General features: G+C 38.9%; 1 pseudogene across 1 annotated transcript; it reads left to right on the top strand.

The window, feature by feature from the left end:
- The first annotated feature begins 125 nt into the window (after positions 1 to 125).
- Positions 126 to 21,348, top strand: LOC147337407 (NACHT, LRR and PYD domains-containing protein 3-like; annotated as a pseudogene). Its single transcript, XR_015130841.1, has 14 exons — positions 126 to 162; positions 1,455 to 1,525; positions 3,629 to 3,689; positions 10,755 to 10,897; positions 11,004 to 11,117; positions 12,092 to 12,155; positions 12,312 to 12,522; positions 12,682 to 14,485; positions 14,610 to 14,783; positions 16,288 to 16,461; positions 18,306 to 18,479; positions 19,047 to 19,220; positions 19,656 to 19,702; positions 19,829 to 21,348. The product of XR_015130841.1 is annotated as an NACHT, LRR and PYD domains-containing protein 3-like (transcript).
- Positions 21,349 to 21,583: the final 235 nt, after the last annotated feature.

Genomic DNA, 21,583 nt, shown 5'->3' with positions numbered 1-21,583 from the left:
GAAACCCTAAGGTTGGTGAGATGACATTATTGTTAATGACTGAGCAGAATTACGGTGGATGTTGATACACTAGATGTAACGTCTGTTTACATGTTGAACGATATGGTGCTTACACTTGTCATTTCAGGGTGGAACCTGCTGGAGCAAAGTGGTTGAAGAAGTGTAAGTGTTTTTTTTTTTTTTATTTATTCATGAAAACCCATTTTAAAAATTCATCTGTCTTTTGATTTTGACATTATCAAGTGTCAAGTGAACAGATGGTAGATTTCTGTTTCAGTTTACACACCACAACGGCCACCATATTTCTAAGTTTTTCAGGGCCGAGTACAATAACCTCAGTTTTATCTGAATTTAGAAGCAGAAAATTAGAGGTCATTCAGATCTTTATGGCTTTAAGACATTCCTGCAGTTTAACTCATTTGTGTGTGTTATCTGGCTTCATGAATAGATAAAGTTGAGTCTCGTCTGCATAGCAGTGAAAATGTATGACTGCCACTGCAGTGTAATACCTACAGCCTGCTCTAATTGCTGTAATAAAACAATCAGAATCACAATATTTTATTAAACCCCAAGGAAATTACACAGTTGCAGTTGCTGCAAGACAACAAGGACAGTAACAGTCTGAACTAAATTAAGTAATACAATTGATTACAAAGTTACTAAATATAAGCAATAGCTCTAATATATATAAATAGCTCTATAATAAATATTACATAGTTTAAATATATGTGATTGACATTTTTGTTCTAAAGTGTAAAACTTTGTTATTTGTCAATTTCAATGTAGAAAATATGCAAAACGGTCTAACTATTGTACTGTGTACTGTGCATCAGATGGAGGAGTTGTACAGTGAGATATGAGACAGGCAGGAATGATTTCCTGTGTAGTTCAGTGGTGCATTATGGGTAATCTCAGTCCTTCACTGAATGTGCTCCTATGACAGGCCAGCATGTCATGGAGTGGGTGGGAGATATTATCCAGCATTGTCTTTATCTTGGATAACATCCACCTCTCTGGTGCCACCTTAAGGGAGCTCCGTCCCCTCAAAATTACTGGCCTTGCACATCAGTTTATGCCCCAGCATGCAACAGCATAGAGAGAGAGGGGCATTGGCCACAACAGATTCAGAGAAAATCCGGAGCGTTGTCCAACAGATGTTAAAAGACAGCCGCCTCAAAAAATGGAGACGACTCTTGCCCTTCCCTTTAACTTGCAGTGGTGTTTTTTAACTCAGTCCAGTTTATTGTTAGTGTGTACTCTGAAATATTGTGGTCAACAGTACTAAATGGTGCACGGAAGTGTAGCAGGACAAGTACAAAAATGAGTCCACCATCAGAGGCCATAAGAAGAGCATTTGTAACCTTCAATAGTGGTGTTTGTGTTTTGTGATAAATTCTGAATCATGACTAACTGATTAATAAATGCAGCTGCATTATGTCTCTTTTTCTTGACAGATTTCTGTGAACTCATAGTTGACACAAACACTATAAACAAAAACCTCAAACTGTCTACAAACAACAGGAAGGTGAGAAACGATCTGATTTATCCTCATCATGATGACAGATTTCTTGACTGGTGTCAGCTGCTGTGTAAAGATGTTTTATGTGGTTACTGGGAGGTGGAGTGGACAGGTGAGGTTGATATATCAGTAAGATACAGAGGAATAGGAAGGAAAGGAGAACGAAGGAACTGCAGATTTGGAGAGAATCCTCAGTCCTGGAGTCTGGACTGCTCTAATGCCCGTGGTTATGCCGTGTATCACAATCAGAGAAAATCACCCATTCACCCTGTGGCGAGAATAAGGCACGGCGGGACCACGGCGTATCATTTAGAGCCATCTTTATTCACATCTCACCACAACACAACCCCAACCCCTGAGTCCCCGTGCTTTAACACGGCAGGTGTGATTGCGGATGCCGTGCAGGTGCGTCCGCACAGCACCGCAGACCACGCCCCACCACACACCCCTCCTCCTCCTCCTCGTCTCCTCCCTGTGGTTCTAAGCGAGTAGCAGTGTATGTGGACTGTCCTGCTGGCACTCTGTCCTTCTACAATGTCTCCAGTGACTCTCTGATCCACCTCCACACCTTCAACACATCACATTCACTGAACCTCTTTATCCTGGCTGTGGAATCTGGCACCATTCATGTGGTTCCTCAATGCATCTGTGTTCTGTGCAGGTGGAAGAATCTCCTTCTGTTAGAGAAACTGTGTAACTGCAGATACACGGACTCATTGATGAAAGATGCATTTTTGTAACTTTCACTTACAGAACTGTTTTGTACTAATATTTGGATAAAAACTGAAAAGTAAGCTTTAAACACTAAGTGAAATTCACACTATAATTACACTAATGTAAGATAAGTATATTGTTTAATATGGTACTTTACAAAGGATATACTATGCATGTGGTAGATATAAGTATCTCAGTTGATTATGTATTAAAGAAAAGAAAACAACTCTTGATCAGGTATTGAAACACCATCTATTGTCAGCACAACTGTTCTTAAAAACAGATTTACATACGTCATTAAGCGTTCACTGCAGTCAAGTTCTGAAGGAGAATTAAAACGAATGATTCAGCTGAATACAGTTTAAAATCACATTTCTCTGTGTAGATTTTGAATAAAATGATGAGCATTACTTGTCTTTATTAGCACTGCGCTGTTCTTTTCATTATCTGATTATCAGAATTATATCTTTCTGACATAAACATTAACAAGATAGAGTAGTTACTCATTGTGTCCATTGGAGGGCAGTGATCCTCATAGATTATGTCCCTTTACCAGTTTTCCATTTACAAGTAAATACAACTTCAAGTTAAAATAAATGAGGATTAATTTAAAGACAAAAAGAATGTCATAGAAGGAGAAAAAAATACATTACACGAGAGAAAGAGGCAAAGATTTCAAGACAAACACTGTAAGTTTGTATTTTGGTCGCAGAGTAGAAATTAATAACTAAGTGTTGAGTTGACTGTGAAGAGCCCGTCAGACTGACCTCACTTGTGTGCTTCAGCTGTACTGACATTTACATACTTTAGCAACAATATTAATCAATAAAGAAACTATGATTTCAGTCATACTGAAGAGGGATGGATAGATGGTCTTATCAGATTGGCTGATTGGTATTTACTGCACTCAGCACGTCACACAATGCTCACAGCCTGGCAGTCAAAATGAATGTACACCGTAAAAATAATTACCACAAACATAAAGCAGATAAACTCTAAAGGCAAACAGATACAGGGCAAAATGATTTAGCGGACATGATAAAATATAGAAATGCCAAACAGAAAAACAATAAACCACTTTCATGTCCATGTGGGAAGCAACTTAATTTTTATATAGAAACTTGAACAATTTCTCTGTTAAGGCTGCAGCTCAAAGAATACTAATATATCCTGTAACGTTACACATATCACTGCTTTTCATAGTGATATTTATATTAGAAATACTGAGTATAGACATGCATTGAATAATACTGTCAGACTTCAAGAAATAAGTTGCTGCATTTCTGAGAAAGTGAAAACAGTTTCTGTGAACCTGTAAATTTGTCTTTTATCTTTTAAAGAGCTACTGGCCTTTTCTGACGTTCCTCAAACGCCTCACTGTTATGTGTGTTTCAGTTTCATTGTGAGAATGACAGCCGAGCACATGATGTTCTCCGTGAGAAACCTCAATTTGAAGGTAATGGGTGCAGATTTGAATGCTTTGCTCGTTGACAACAGCAGTGGTTCGGTTACTTACACTAGTAACTTATGTTCAAGTTACTTATAATCAAATAACTTATGCTCAAGTAACGGAGTCAGAACTTCTGTTTATTCGACACATCAGCTACGGGCTGGAATTCGTCCAAAAATGACTTCACGTGTCCTCTCCCGATGGCTTTTTCTTTCATCAAAGAAATTTGTGTAGAATAATTGATGAGGACTTGGGAAAAGAGAACCGCTGTTAATAATACGATGACGTGTCTATCTGCCATGTTTAAACTTCCTGAAGAAGTTTAAACATGGCAAGAAGCTCATCTTAGATTCTTCACCCATGCACGGCGGGCGGACTGACCCTCGAGTAACAGATCGAGGAAATAAGCTGAGGGCACCATCAGAAGCACGCATCAAAAACAGGCACACACTCAGCCTGTTTGTATCATTATTGGTCATGTTTACTTTCACTGTTTGACGTTTCCTGATGCTTTTGCTTGATGATGTTGTCGAGTATAGGCTATGGATTATAAGTATTGTAACGTTCACAAGAACCAGACGGTTAGATCTCAGTCTGTCCGTTTATTCGGCAACACAGGAAAACGGGCCGTTAACTCCGGGGAGAGTGCCCTCGTACAACACTTCACTTCAGCCCCGCAGTCACACAACAACAACAAGAACGCCCCTCCCCTCCCTGCACACATTAACTCCCTATTTCCTGCAGCACAACCAAACATTTATCTTAAAGAAATAACAACAGCGTGCAGAGATAACCAACATGTCACTGTAAAATAACATTTAACCATTGTTACAGTATGTTCGTACTTCTTTCTACTTCATTTCGGACATGATGTGTTTATTAATTTATTTAGAGCACATATGTATATGCAGCTATCGGTGTATATGTGTTTATTTTATATCTCCGTCCGGTTATCACCATCGTCATCATCACCATGAACTATATTCTTATGGACTCGCATTAAATGATCACGTCGTTTTGTGTGTCAGTGTCCCGCTCTGTGCTTTGTTGTAACCTTTGGCTGGTGTATAGTGAGTTTGTGAGAGTGACCGAGGCTTCAGCATGCTGTTAAACTCGGGTTTAAACTGCGCTTCAGAGGATGAAACTTTCTGTTGTTTGTACATTTTGCCCCCCCGCAGCAAGCATGGTTGAAATAGTGACTTTAGCTCTTTTAGCTCTGTGGTAAAAACTGGCATGGCAGAAAAAACTGTGCCATGGATAGACAGGTATTGTTTCCATGGAGATTAGTAGTCCAGTCATACTTCCCTGACCAATAATAATAATATTAATAATAATAATAATAATAATAATGATAACAATCTGTTTCATTTAAATTTAACTGTAGTTACTGAATACTTTAAAACTGTACACTCAAAAAATTAAAAAGGTGGAGAAAATGTTAAGATAATTTTCATTTTCAATATCAAAATTCCAGTTACTAGTATTTTATGGCATCTTCATTAAACTGGGTTCACCTTCATCTGAACTGAACTGGTTTCAGCCGTGAGCTGTGTAACTGTGTTGTATTAACTAAAATAGATAAGATCCGATCAGGGAAATGCAGCGGGACTTTCTCCAGGCTGTAGTTTAAGGGACATTCATGTTGAAATGACCTGTGGTGTGATTTCTTGCAGACTGATTCTGATCCAGGGATGCTCCACCTTCCTGCATAGTTTCTTTTTCATTAACCTTTTTGGGGATTTCACAGCAGTTAAGTTGGAGCCTGTAATTATTGTCTTGTCTTAGCAGAAATCATTAAAACAGCCATGCTGTCTAGCCCCATCACTTGCTTATAATGTGTTCAGGTGACAGTTACCTATGAATCCATTAAATTTCTGTCATCACCAACATTTCACACTGCTTCATCTTAATCCTCAGTCTTGTCTCAAAGCTTATATGAATATGATTCATTTCCAGTGTTATTGTAGTTGAACGTGTGATTGTTAGTCCTCCTGACACATCATGAAAGTCGGGATGCCATTGCCTCACCTGCATATGTTTCCAAAGACCATCACCGATCCACCACCGAGGTGGTTGTGCTTGTTTGTACAGAGACATTCACACCTGAGGCCTGCGGCAGGTAATTTTGTAGTGCTGGCAGTGCTCCTTGCATAAAGGAGTAGATAAAGCTGATGGGTTAAGAACCTTCTACAGCTCTGCTATAGTAACTGCGCGTGTTCTGGAACACTGCACTGATAGCAACATTTATCCCCCGCAGTCCCACTACTGCACAAGTATTTCACAATTTTTTTCATGTATAAAGGGCAAATACAAGAGCAAATATTCAAAAGCCAAGTAGAGATATAATATTTACTAATAAGTGTTTCTGAGAAACACAAGTCATTTCTCATTATAATATCTGATTCTTTGAACACAGCTCAGACAGTCTAACCTGTCAAACTGGTCACAGTGATGTAACGAAGGTGTGGAGAAACATGCAAGCATGTAGAGAGGAAGAAGTGTTGCTTCGCTTCATCCTATAAAGGTTTAACATACAGCGCAAGACAGCTGTTGTATACAGAAGTGCTCGGGACACCAGAGAGCTGCACACTGATAGATTTTGTGTCTGAAAGTCCAGTGAGTAGATCACTGATCGGTTGCAATGGTATTAGCCTACTGTTAAACATTAGCAGTTTGATTATGTTCTCAGGAAAACAACTGAGGGTGAATGTGTTATTGTTGCGGGTGTAACATAATATTTGAATCACTCAAGAAAGCGTTTAATAATAAAAGATCTGAATCACATTATCAGCTCCATTGACAGACGTTTCATTATGTTATGTAACAGATCTGTTCAAGACACATGAAGTTATTTGAGAGTTTATTTGAGTGAAAACTTTCACCTGCATGTTCTCAGTGCTGAGGTCAATAAGCTGCTGCAGTGCTTGATAGCTTTAATCGAGTAAGAGGTATAATGTGACTCTCCCCCCAGCTTGATGTTTGTGTGAAGGTCTAGGCTTGGGTATGACTTGGATCTCTAACTATCCACGACCCTTCGATTGATTGATTGAATCTTTATTTTGAACATGTTGAAAAAGTAAAACAAAATAGAATTAAAAGAGACAAATGAACAAAGCAAAACAAAAGGAAAACGAGCAACCACAACTCCAAATAACGTTCATGTTCAAAAAGGAGCAGGAAGAAGCATAAGCTTATTTAATCCCACCCCTTTTCCACTATCTAGTATCAATAGACTACAGAAATACCTCCTTGCAAATACATTATATGTTATGTGTAATTTTTTTTTATATATATATATACATATATGCTTCTATCTATCCATACATACTTATATACACATACGCACATATGCACATTTTCAATAACCCCATTAACACCTCAAGGATACACAACCTACAAATATATATATATATATATATATATATATATATATATATATATATATACCCATACCAACATACCCGTGCACCCGCACACACATGAAAATATTAGACAAGAACACCCTATCAAATCTCTACCTTTTCCCTGTACCCTGTAAAAACCATATCCTTAAACCACTTTTTAAACTGTGCCATGCTTGGACATTGCTTCATATCTTTACTTTGTCTGTTCCACAGCTTCACTCCACACACAGAGATGCAAAAACTTTTTAATGTTGTACGGATACGAGGATGTTTTAAATTTAATTCCCCCCTCAAATTGTATCCCCGTTCCCTTTTAGAAAACATTTTTAGAATATTGTCAGGAAGCAGGTTATTTATTGCTTTATATATAATTTGTGCAGTGAGAAAATGAACCAGATCTGTGAATTTTAGAATTTTTGATTTTAAGAATAGTGGATTTGTATGATCTCTGTAACCAGTTTTATGGATTATCCTTATGGCCCTTTTTTGTAATATAAAGATTGATGATAGCGAACATTTGTAAGTATTGCCCCAAACCTCTGCACAGTAGTGCAAATACAGTGCAGTCAGGGAACAATAGAGAATGTGGAGTGATTTGTGGTCCAGAATGTGTTTTACTTTACTCAAGATTGAGACACTTCTTGAAATTTTGTTATGTATATGATTTATATGAGACTTCCAGTTTAATTTATCATCTATAATCACACCAAGAAACTTATGTTCAAGTACTCTTTCAATTTCCACACCATCTAAATGAATCTGCACTTGTGCATTTCTAAGGGAATTCCCAAATAAGATAATTTTAGTTTTACTTAGATTTAGCGATAGTTTGTTCCTGTTAAACCATTTTTTAATTTTGCACATTTCTGAAGTAATTGTATCCAGCAGCTCCTTTAGATTCCCCCCAGAACAAAAAATATTTGTGTCATCTGCAAATAATACTAATTTTAATATATCAGATGCCTTACAAATATCATTTATATAAATAATAAATAATTTTGGACCCAGTACAGAGCCTTGTGGAACACCACAAGCAATGTCCAAGCATGATGAGGAATGGACACCCAGCTTCACAAATTGTTTCCTGTCACTTAAATAATTTTTCACCCATTGCAGTACAACCCCCCTGATCCCGTACCGTTCCAGTTTATTAATTAATATGTCATGATTGATAGTGTCGAATGCTTTCTTGAGATCCAGAAATACTCCAGCTGCATACTGTTTCTGATCTATAGCATTTGTAATCTCCTCAATTGATTCGATTAATGCCAGAGATGTTGATCTTTTTGATCTGAATCCATATTGACTGTCAGAGAGTAATTTATATTTATCTAAGAATTTGTCTAATCGTTTATTAAACAGGTTTTCTAGGATTTTGGAGAATTGAGGTAGTAAAGAAACAGGCCTGTAATTTGTGAAGTGGCGTCTATCCCCGGTTTTATACAGCGGCACAACTTTAGCTATTTTCATTTCGTTTGGCACTTTTCCCGTCTGAAATGATAAGTTGCAAATATATGTTAGAGGTCCTACAATTCCTTCAATGACCTTCTTGAGGATTTTTATGTCAATATCATTACAATCAGTAGATGTTTTATATTTACACATACAGTGGGGCAAAAAAGTATTTAGTCAGCCACCGATTGTGCAAGTTCCCCCACCTAAAATGATGACAGAGGTCAGTAATTTGCACCAGAGGTACACTTCAACTGTGAGAGACAGAATGTGAAAAAAAAATCCATGAATTCACATGGTAGGATCTGTAAAGAATTTATTCGTAAATCAGGGTGGAAAATAAGTATTTGGTCAATAACAAAAATACAACTCAATACTTTGTAACATAACCTTTGTTGGCAATAACAGAGGTCAAACGTTTACTATAGGTCTTTACCAGGTTTGCACACACAGTAGCTGGTATTTTGGCCCATTCCTCCATGCAGATCTTCTCGAGAGCAGTGATGTTTTGGGGCTGTCGCCGAGCAACACGGACTTTCAACTCCCGCCACAGATTTTCTATGGGGTTGAGGTCTGGAGACTGGCTAGGCCACTCCAGGACTTTCAAATGCTTCTTACGGAGCCACTCCTTTGTTGCCCGGGCGGTGTGTTTTGGATCATTGTCATGTTGGAAGACCCAGCCTCGTTTCATCTTCAAAGTTCTCACTGATGGAAGGAGGTTTTGGCTCAAAATCTCACGATACATGGCCCCATTCATTCTGTCCTTAACACGGATCAGTCGTCCTGTCCCCTTGGCAGAAAAACAGCCCCATAGCATGATGTTTCCACCCCCATGCTTCACAGTAGGTATGGTGTTCTTGGGATGCAACTCAGTATTCTTCTTCCTCCAAACACGGCGAGTTGAGTTTATACCAAAAAGTTCTACTTTGGTTTCATCTGACCACATGACATTCTCCCAATCCTCTGCTGTATCATCCATGTGCTCTCTGGCAAACTTCAGACGGGCCTGGACATGCACTGGCTTCAGCAGCGGAACACGTCTGGCACTGCGGGATTTGATTCCCTGCCGTTGTAGTTTGTTACTGATGGTGACCTTTGTTACTTTGGTCCCAGCTCTCTGCAGGTCAATCTCCCAGGTCCCCCCGTGTGGTTCTGGGATCTTTGCTCACCGTTCTCATGATCATTTTGACCCCACTGGATGAGATCTTGCGTGGAGCCCCAGATCGAGGGAGATTATCAGTGGTCTTGTATGTCTTCCATTTTCTGATGATTGCTCCCACAGTTGATTTTTTCACACCAAGCTGCTTGCCTATTGTAGATTCACTCTTCCCAGTCTGGTGCAGGTCTACAATACTTTTCCTGGTGTCCTTTGAAAGCTCTTTGGTCTTGGCCATGGCGGAGTTTGGAGTCTGACTGTTTGAGGCTGTGGACAGGTGTCTTTTAAACAGATGATGAGTTCAAACAGGTGCCATTCATACAGGTAACGAGTGGGGGACAGAAAAGCGTCTTACAGAAGACGTTACAGGTCTGTGAGAGCCAGAGATTTTCCTTGTTTGAGGTGACCAAATACTTATTTTCCACCCTGATTTACGAATAAATTCTTTACAAATCCTACCATGTGAATTCATGGATTTTTTTTTTCACATTCTGTCTCTCACAGTTGAAGTGTACCTCTGGTGCAAATTACTGACCTCTGTCATCATTTTAAGTGGGGGAACTTGCACAATCGGTGGCTGACTAAATACTTTTTTGCCCCACTGTATGTACAATGTCAATTATTTCTTTTTCCTCCACTGATGTGAGGAACATTGAGTTAGGGTTCCTATCAATCAGGTTTTCACTACAGTCTACTGATGGACTCAGGAAGTTGTTCTGCCAGTTTTGGTCCAATATTTACAAAATAATGATTAAAGCTGTTGACCTTATCAGCAGTGTTTTCCATAATATTGCCATTGTCGATAAAGTATTGAGGATAACTTTGTTGTCCAGAATTATTTTTAATGATACCGTTTAAAACATCCCATATTCCCTTCATATTATGTTTATTGTTGTTCAATATTTTACTATAATACTCCTTTCTACATACACGTATAATATTGGTCAACTTATTTTTGTATTTTTTATATTTATTTATATTTATTTATCTTCTCTGTATCAGAGCTCAGCACCTGATTATCATTCACAATCCCTGCTCTGTGTGTCCTTTGTATTGAAGCCTGAGCAGCAGCAGCAGCAGCAGCAGCACATGCCACACTCTAATGGACCTGCTGGACCTGAAACTGGAAATAAACTAAATTCTGTGTCCATGAAAACTGACCAGCCAATGGAGTCTTATTTTAAAAAAATTGCTGATGGAAGGTAAATTTGGAGAGGAATTTTAGACACAATACTTTTTTTTATTTAAAAAAAATTAATATTTACAGAAAGTCATTTATTAACATTTATCATTGCTTTTTCATTTCAGGATTGATCACAGACTACAATCTTCTGGATCTTCACCCAGCTGTGTCTCCTTCAACAGCAACAAGTCAAAAAGCATGATTTATAAGTTTAAAAAGCAAGATCCTGATGAGCTGAAGTAAGCTGTCAGTAAAATGTCTCTGATGTGTCTTTGAATTGTTGTGTAATGGTTCTTACATCTGGTGACAGGGCAGGAGAGCTTTGCTAATGTACACAACTAACACACACATAGACACACACACTGATATTAGGAATCCATATTTCCTGCTGTCAGAAAGCTTCAAGCACAGTGTACGTTTTAGTTAAAGATACAAACTTTTTTTAAATCTAATTTGTCTCTCATGAGCCTCCTTGATCTATACTTCTTCCCTCACAGTTTAAAACTCAAACTTTTTGGAGTCATAATGTCTCAGGGAGATGATGATATAAGGATATTGTCATAATCTTTCCACCAATTGAACTGGTTTGGTCATCATTTGCTATTTCTCCCTGCTTACAATACAAGGATAGACAAACTGTGTAGAACCAGGAGCAGTTATTGCACCCATAGAGGAGGATAACAAATTAACATGTGTTAAAATCATTAGGCATTTCTAGTGGTTCAAGGATTAGGTGGGACAGCATAATGTCAAGCTTGGTCCGGATTCATTAATTTGATGCTATGGAGATCTTTGCAGGTAGACATCTACATGTTGTAGGAGCAGCGTAAATTTTAAAAAAATATATATCAGTTGTAATGCTTGTCCTTTTGTTTCCCTGCTGCACAGAAAACATGATTAACTGTAGCAATTATGTTTTGTAGTGAAGTTCTTAAACAGTTCAGTGTGCTTCTTTGAAAGCTGCTATAGCACCTTGTTTTCACCCTGAAAGGGGCATGGACGTTCTGATTTTAGGGCGACTCTAATAAGTTATAGTGCTAAATAATGTTGGCAGGCACATCTTTGTAGAATCTGGACTCTATAGATGTGGGACCTGGAAAAGTAAACCCTTATCAGAACAAGGAAAAAGGTTTACTTTTTTTAAGCATTTATTCCTATTTATGCTATTTAATGAGAGATAATATAAGCTAATTATTTTATGGTTCATCCACAGGATTGAGGACTGGGAGAACTCAGAGGATCAAAGTCATCAGTATGACGTGGACTCCAAATTTATGGTTTGTCCATGTTAAAACTAATATTTTAAATATGGTCAGTTCACAGACATACCCATGCTATATTTTGCAAACCTGTGGTTTGCCAGTCTGGCCACCATAGATCTGATGTGTGGCTTCATTAGTCTAATTGTATTCTTCATTTACGTTCTATTACAGCAACTGGAGGACAATATTATCCCTTTTGGGAAAAATGAACTGAAAAACCTGCAGAAGAGTGTGAGTCCAGATAACTCAGAAGGCAATGAGTGTGAGGATGACAGATTTTTGGGGTGTGACGACAAACAGCAGAAAGACTCATTTCTAAGGAGCACGCTGCACTTCCTAAGAAAAATGAACCAGGGGAAGCTGGCTGACTGTCTACAGAGCAGTAAGACAATCTTCCAAAGATTTACCCCACTGAATGAAGACTAAATGGCTGATCGACTGATAGATTCAAATACTCATGCTTTAGGAGAATGCATAATTGGTGGTAGGTTTGATGTACCTTTGTACTTCTAAAAATCCTGCTTTGTGTGTGTTCTTTCAGAATGCCATGCTGCAGTTTGTCAGCATAAATTTAAATACAGTCTGAAGATGAAATTTCAGTGTGTGCTTGAGGGCATTGCTAAAGCAAGAAACCCTACCCATCTGAATCAGATCTACGCTGAACTCTACATTACAGATGGGGATACTACAGAGGTCAATAATGAACATGAAATCAGACAGCTTGAAACATCATCCAGGAAAGTAGACAGGCAAGAAACAACAATCAAACGAGAAGACATTTTTAAAGGTTTACCTGGAAAAAAGGAAGAGATCAGAACAGTGCTCACAAAGGGAGTGGCCGGCATTGGGAAAACAGTCTTAACTCAGAAGTTCACTCTGGACTGGACTGAAAACATAAGCAACCAGGACATCCAGTTCACATTTCCATTTACTTTCAGAGAGCTGAATGTACTGAAAGAGAAAAAGTTCAGCTTGGTGGAACTTGTTCATCACTTCTTTACTGACATAAAAAAAGCAGGAATCTGCAGCTTTGATGAGTTTCGGGTCATGTTCATCTTTGATTGTCTGGACGAGTGTCGATTTTCTCTGGACTTTCACAACACTGAGATCCTGACTGATGCTACACAATTTGCCTCAGTGGATGTGTTGCTAATAAACCTCATCAGGGGTAATCTGCTTCCCTATGCTCACCTCTGGATAACCACACGGCCTGCAGCAGCCAATCAGATTCCTCCTGAGTTTGTTGACATGGTGACAGAAGTCAGAGGGTTCACCGATGAACAAAAAGAGGAGTACTTCAGGAAGAGATTCAAAAATGAAGACCAGGCCACAAGCATTGTTTCCCACATCAAGTCATCACGGAGCCTCCACATCATGTGCCATATCCCAGTTTTCTGTTGGATCACTGCTACAGTTCTGGACGATGTACGGAAGACTAGAGAGGGAGCAGAGCTACCAAAGACTCTGACTGAGATGTACATCTATTTCCTGGTGGTTCAGTCTAAAGTAAGGAAGATCAAGTATCATGGTGATGCTGAAACAGATCCACACTGGAATTCAGAGAGCAAGAAGATGATTGAATCTCTGGGAAAACTGGCTTTTGACCAGTTACAAAAAGGAAACCTGATCTTTTATGAATCAGACCTGACGGAGTGTGGCATCGATATCAGAGCAGCCTCGGTGTACTCAGGAGTGTTCACACAGATCTTTAAAGAGGAGAGCGGACTGTACCAGGACAAGGTGTTTTGCTTCGTCCATCTGAGTGTTCAGGAGTTTCTGGCTGCTCTTCATGTCCATCTGACCTTCATCAACTCTGGTATTAATGTGCTGGAAGATCAGCTAAAAATGCCTTTATGGTCTAAACTGTTTAAAGAAAGAAATTATTTAAAATATCTCCACCAGAGTGCTATTGACAAGGCCTTGGAAAGTCCGAATGGACACCTGGACTTGTTTCTCCGATTCCTCCTGGGTCTTTCAACTCAGACCAATCAGGGTCTCCTTCAAGGCTTACTGACAGACACAAAAAGACATTTTGAGAGCAATCGGGAAACAATCCAGCACATTAAGAAGAAAATTGGTGAGAATCTGTCTGCCGAGAAAAGCATCAATCTCTTCCACTGTCTCAATGAACTGAACAATCGTTCTCTTATGGAGGAGATCCAACAGTCTCTGAGATCAGGAAGTCTCTCTATAGATAAACTGTCTCCAGCTCAGTGGTCAGCTCTGGTCTTCATCTTACTGTCATCAGAAAATGATCTGGATGTGTTTAACCTGAAGAAATACTCTGCTTCAGAGGAGGCTCTTCTAAGGCTGTTGCCTGTGGTCAAAGCCTAAAGAAAAGCCGTGTAAGTACACAGGTACACATGTATTGAAAACAAAGTGTATAGATATTTGAAATTAGTGAATAGTCTTCTCTGTGAAACAGAAAATAAGGCTAAATAAATGTCTTTCCTATGTTGTTTTACCTAGATTGACTTTCTGCACCCTTGCAAAGAGAAGTTTTGAGGCCTTGTCTTCAGTTTTTACTTCTGAGTCTTCTAGACTGAGAGAACTGGACCTGAGTAACAACAACCCCCAGGATTCAGGATTGAAGATATTATCTGCTGGACTTGGGAGTCCACAGTGTATGCTAGACAATCTCAGGTCAGATGGATATAGTTCTGCCTTACCTAAAAGAAAGAAAATCCCATTTTGCAGTTGATTGTGGAATTTTTAGTAGTGAGGAAATTTTGCATCTGGATTGGACAAATGTTTGTCGTACCAGTCTACATGCTTAGATGCTTAATTTTATACACCTGTGGCTATGGAAATGATTGAAACACTTGAATTGAATGATTTAGATGTTTGACTGAAAAGTTCTACCGCCCAACACCCATTTCACCTGACCTCTTTGGCACTTCCTGTGGGTGGTGGGCTTACAGGACAGGAAGCCCATATTGCTTTTTTGGGCTGCACCCGGCCAGGCCCCATGGGCTAAGGCCCGACCACCAAACACTCTCCCTCCAGCTCCTTCCTTTTTAGTCTGTGGGACTTTGGAGGCTCCTGATAGGTACTGGTAGTCCAAGCAGAATGTGGAATAGGCGGTAGCTGAAGCAAAAACTTGGAGCTTGGTCTGATCTTTTGGCAGTAAGTCGAACTTATTCTCAGTGGGTGTCTGACTCAGCCCTTTGTCACTGAATACATTCATAATTTTTATGGACAGAATTTCTAGTTGTAGCCAAGTGACAGAAGGCTTCCACTTTGGTGGCCTCAGAATCTCATCTCTGCTTTTAGAAGAGGATGTTGCCTTGTTGTTGTTGGCCTCAGGTGGTGGTCTCGAGCTCTCACTGGTGTGATTTGCAGCAGAGTGTGATTTGCAATCCGGTCCTCAGCCAAAAAAGGGTGGAGTGCTCACTCCAGGTCAGAGATGAGTTTCTGCCCCAAAGCAGAGGAGTTTAAGTATTTCAGGGTCTTAAACTCCTCTGCTTGCGATCCTTGAGGAGAGAGGGGACTGAAGGGAGAGGGGAGTGAGAGATTGACCGAGGTATCAAGCAGTCAGAGAGTGATGGGGATGCTGTACCAGTTTGTCATGTAAAGAGAGAGCTGATCACAACAGCAGAGCTGTCAATTTAACGGTTTATCCCTATACGCACCTTTCACCACAAGCTCTGTTTATTGACAGAAAGAATGATATCACAGATACAAGCAGCAGAAATTAGCTTCATGTAAAGGTGGCTGGTGTCTTCCTTAGTGATAGGGTGAGGAGTTCAGTCAAGAGGGTTTCAGAGTAGAGCCACTACTCCTCCACGTTGAAAAGAGACAGTTGCGGTGCTTTGGCCATCTAATTAAGATTCTCCTGGGCACCTTCTGCATGAGGTGTTCCAGGCATGTCACACGAGAAGGAGGCCCCTGGGGAGACCAAGGACACGCTGGGGGAATACCTACCTTTTTTTCATATATTATCTCACACGCAGTTATGGTCTCTCATTGATAATTTTATGCTTTCATGATTTTCGTGTTTTCTGTTCTTCAAACAATAGTAATGTGGGATATTTAAGAGTTAGTGCCACTTTTAGATAGATTAGACGGGTAGATAGGATTACATCTTATTCAAAAACGACTGACATGTCACTTTAACACAAATATTACTATTCATCATTTTCTTCAGGCTGAATGGCTGTTTCATAACAGAACGAAATGTTGGTTCCCTGGCCTCAGTTCTCAGCTCCCAAACTTGCAGCCTGAGAGTGGTGGACCTGAGTAACAACGACCTGCAGGATTCAGGAGTGGAACTACTGTCTTGTGGCTTGCAGGGTCCTTCCTGCACGCTAGAAACTCTCAGGTCAGATTGCAGTACAGTGCTGCTCTAGGGAAAACAGTTAGGGGAAAAGAAGTTGTTTCAATACTATCTCCAGTATCACCAATAAAGTCAATTTAGTTAACCGTTTGGAGCCGGTCGGAGCGGGCACGCTCTGTTTTGCGTAACTATTTTTAAATCCCGGTAGCTCTGCAACCACGTAAGCTAGCGCAATAATTTTTTTTGCATATGAAACCGGAGGAGTTGTACTTACATCTTATGCCATCAACTTGTCCTAGGTCACAGTTTCCTTCCACATACAGCTTTGCAAAAACTGCATAAAAAGCACTTGCAGCAACAAAAACATAATATTCCAGAAACACGCTTTGCCGATCCAATCAGCTGTTCATAACACTTCCTACGTTGGAATAGACGTCAGCGCGAACTTTTGCATGTCCGCCATTACCTGCCCAAAATCGGAAGTGACGTCATTTTCGCGGAAATGTAGTTTTTTTTTACCATCAGGGCCTCAGGGCCTATACTGGTGCTTTTAAAAGTTATCTTTGACTTTATGACTTTCTGTGTCTTTTCTGGGATGCTTAGGACTCAAATTGCACTGCTGGAAATAGCTTATTTTGATGCATATGCTGCTTTTTTGCAAATTTGCAGTATAATATTTATTTTCGTTTTTCCTGCAGTATATAAAAATTGGTGTATTTCAAAAATAAAACTATGAAGACACTCAAAATAAATTTCCTGTGGTAGGAAACTATTTTGTGCAACTTTTTTGTATTTACAGTTTTGAGGGATAAGCCTCTTAAATTTCTCTAACTAGAAATATATGTTAAAAAAGCAAAAACGAATTTCAATTTTTTTGTAGTTTATTGCACTTTTTTGCAATTTATGTAATTACTATGCACTTAATGAATACATATTATTAAAATCTGGGCTATAATTGTTGTATTGATGTATAGCAACTTGAAATGCTCCCAAAAATGGGGCATGGGGCAATCCGCCCTAACTCGCTAACTGAGATTTGCCGCGTTAATGCGGTTATGGCGTTAAGTTCATTTTAATGAGATTAACGCTGACAGCACTAATATAGACAGTACAGTCTGACATTATACAGTCATCTGGTGTTTAGCATGACTGTGATAAAATAGTTCTATTAACCCTTTAAGACCTACCATGGAACCAAGTCCGCCAGAGCTTATATTATATTTTTACATAGTGTGGTGCCATTTTCAGCAATTATACAGCAATTATACAATTATACAGGTATACAACAATTATAGCCCAGATTTTAATAATATTTATTAAAATCTGGGCTATAATTGTTGTATTGATGTATAGCAACTTGAAATGCTCCCAAAAATGGCACCACACTATGTAAAAATATAATATAAGCTCTGGCGGACTTGGTTCTATGGTAGGTCTTAAAGGGTTAATAGAACTATTTTATCACAGTCATGCTAAACACCAGATGACTGTATAATGTCAGACTGTACTGTCTATATTAGTGCTGTCAGCGTTAATCTCATTAAAATGAACTTAACGCCATAACCGCATTAACGCGGCAAATCTCAGTTAGCGAGTTAGGGCGGATTGCCCCATGCGTCAACATGTTTGCGTGGTTAGCTCGTTAATGCATTAGCACTGTGCAGCCCCATTAACAGGACAATGCGTGCTAACTCGCTAACGAAGATTTGCCGTGTTTTGCAGTTATGGCATTATGGCACTAGTCTATATATTTCTTTACTGTCTAGTATTGACTATACCGAAGGTATTTAATTGGGCTATTTATTTTTACAAGTAAACACCCCAAAAATGTGATAAGATCTTGATAACTTGTTTCACTTAAAATGTTATTTCTCTTATTGTCTCTTTAGACTGAGTGTCTGTAACCTCTCTGAAGCAAGCTGTGCAGCCCTGTCCTCAGTTCTTAGCTTGCAATCCTCTAGTCTCAGAGAGCTGTATCTGAATAATAACAACCTGCAAGATTCAGGAGTAAAATTGCTGTTGATAGGACTGAAGAATCCACACTGTAGACTGGAAACTCTCAGGTCAGGTTTCTCTAACCTAATCAAATGGTCATCTTTAAATTTAGTATAATCTTTTTGTGTGTCATACCAGTTGCACATCTATTCTGTTTCTTCCCATGGTACCATTTTTCAGGTACCTTTGTTGATTTCAACATCTCAACAGTCTAGTCCAGTCTAAAACACACCTTGGCACATTTCTATACAGTGGCTTTTATTATTGTTTAGATATGAATCTATTTCTCTGAGAGCAACAGCTCTTTATCATTAAAATAAATTAAAATATTGTATTTATGTCAAAACGGAAAATTTATAGTGTTGGTCAGCTTGTTTTAATACTAGCCCACATCTCCTGCTGGTCAGGTTATTCTCTTCTATACATCAAGTTGGCAAAACTCATTTATGACATATAATATAGGCAGCTTTAACCTTCCCGCAGTTGCTGCACTCTTCATGCCACTTGGCAGAACAGATCCATACTGCCAAATATGAATACTTGCAGATGAAAATAGCAATGGTAATTTAACAGTAATGGTCACTGCATTACAGAAAAAAAGGGATAAAATATTTAATTTCTTTGTGTGTTCTCAGGATATCAGGCTGTTTGATTACAGAGGAAGGCTGTGCTTCTCTAGCCTCAGCCCTGACTTCTAACCCCTCTCATCTGAGGGAGCTGGACCTGAGCTACAATCACCCAGGAGACTCAGGAAAAAGGCTGCTATCTTCTGGACTTGAAGATCCCTGTTGGAGACTACAGAGTCTCAAGTATGGAAAATGTATTGCACTCAAAGATAATGACAAAGAGGACAAAAAAGCTAAATAGGTATAGCCATAAGTAGATTAACTGGATAGTTACTGTATGAATGCTTCATTACTTTATTAGAAGAAACAAGGCAACAGATTTAGTGTGTACAAATTGTGGATCTGACCTTTATTTGTAGAGCGACATTTCATGTACTTCATGAAATAGTAAAGTGATGATAACAGTAAAAATAAATGAATGGTAACTCAAAGAAGAACAGATCAAATAGACTTTAATCCTGTGTATTCAGCTTGTTTACAAGTGTTCCATACTGATGTAAAATGCATTCGTGAAGAACACAGTTATTACTCCAACACTGGCAGTAAATAAGTGAAGTGTGTGGATGAAAGTGCATTGTGAAAAGACTGTGTTGGTCCTGACAGTCCTCCTCCTTTCAGGTTGGAGCCTGCTGGTGTCCAGTGGCTCAGACAAGGTCTGAGGAAGTGTAAGTATGTTTTAAAATGAGTCAAAATTAAAATGACCAAAACTTACTGTGGATGAAGATGATCTCCAACGTTAGTTTTCATGAAAAGGTAATAATGAGCAGATTATGTCCTTTTGTCTTCATTAGATTTCTGTGAGCTCACAGTCAACACAGATACAGTAAACAGAAACCTTAAACTGTCTGACAACAACAGGAATGTGACATATGTGAAAGAAAATCAGTCATATCCTGATCATCCAGACAGATTTGACCAGAATCATCAGCTGCTGTGCAGAGATGGTCTGACTGGCCGCTGTTACTGGGAGGTTGAGTGGAGTGGAGGTGTGCATATATCAGTGAGTTACAAGAGAATCAGCAGGAGAGGAGAAAGAAATGACAGTTGGTTTGGAGGGAATCCTCAGTCCTGGAGTCTGTTCACCGATGGTGGTTACTCTATCTGGCATGATACAAAAGGAACATCCATCCCTTCCTGTTCCTCTTCTTCCTCTGTCTCTGGCAGAGTAGCAGTGTATGTGGACTGTCCTGCTGGCATTCTGTCTTTTTACAGAGTCTCCTCTGACAAGCTGATCCACCTCCACACCTTCAACACCACGTTTGATGAACCTCTGTATCCTGGGTTTGGACTCTGGTCTTGGTCTTACTTATCACTGGCTTCCTCGGTACGTTTGTGTTCTTTGCAGAAATAATTCACTTTTGTTAAATAAACTCAGACTGTTGACTGTGTCACACTGGTCAGGATCACACACAGCTACAGACCCAGTACTACAGAGCAAATCCAGATGTACATCAAGTATATCTTTTCATTACACAGATTCACGTTTGAGCTGTCTTTCAACTCACATGTGACTGAATGTTGTTCTTGTGTCCTTAAAAGCAAAGGATAAAGACAGTAAGAGTTATAACTGCTGCCACCTGGTGATTAGTCACTCAACAACAAAATGCATTTGTTTATTGTTTTCCATTTTGACGAGACAGATAGGCTTACTGAGTTTGGTTGTGAGCGTGTCCTGGAAAGAAACAGATTCCTGCTAATTATTACTTAGTAATATCAGAGTCTAAAGATTTCTTGTGTAACACTTTTAATGAACGCACTGGTACTTGTAGTATTTTTCTACACTAACTGAGCATTCAAAGTGAGTTTCACTATTAGCCACATTCACTCACAAATATTCATGCAGCGCTTTAATCTATGTTTATAAGCACTTTTTATCTGTCATGCACAAACTGACTGCTGGCTGCACTGGATACCCCCTTATACATTTATTAAAGGAGGGAATTAGCAAAACAGTTGTTGTAACCAGGCTGTAAACGTGTTTGTTATGTTGTTACCATGTTGTAAAAATGTTAATATTTTCATATTTTTTTAACAGTATACTTGTAGAGGTGTTTTCAAAAAGTACTTGTATAAAATGTAAATGAACATAGAAAGCAATCTGCAAACTATTTAAACATAATATTTATTAAAGATAAGATGAAAACACATAAAATTCTGAGGAAGTGTAACTTTTTTTTTTATTGTGTGGAAGCATCCACACTATTGAGTTCCTTCTTGATGTTTCCGTACACTTTTCGCCGTGGATCTACTTCCACAATTTTTGTGCTATTTTCACCGTTCAAATTTTAAACTATTCTGCTATTTCTGCTAATGACGGCTATGTCTTCTGGTATTTTTCACTATTATACTTTTTAAAATATTAAGCTTTTTTTCCTTTAATTTGAAATGAATGGGAAACTTCTGCAATTCTGCTAAAATTTGCTTGTTTTTGAAACTTAACTACTTCCTCATATTTTCACATAGAGCAACCATTCAAACTTTAAAATGTTCTCAAATTATTGGGCTATTCAGGTATAAATCAGCTTTTTCAAATCTTTTACCGTTTT

The sequence above is a fragment of the Aulonocara sp. 'chitande type north' Nkhata Bay genome, linkage group LG2 (genome assembly GCF_057382095.1).
Source record: "Aulonocara sp. 'chitande type north' Nkhata Bay isolate Kocher_YH1m ecotype deep benthic linkage group LG2, A_spYH_male_GT1.1, whole genome shotgun sequence".
In the NCBI taxonomy this organism is placed as follows: Eukaryota; Metazoa; Chordata; class Actinopteri; order Cichliformes; family Cichlidae; genus Aulonocara; species Aulonocara sp. 'chitande type north' Nkhata Bay.
The sequence above is the reverse complement of the archived record's forward strand: the minus strand, read 5'-3'. Positions and strand labels throughout refer to the sequence as shown.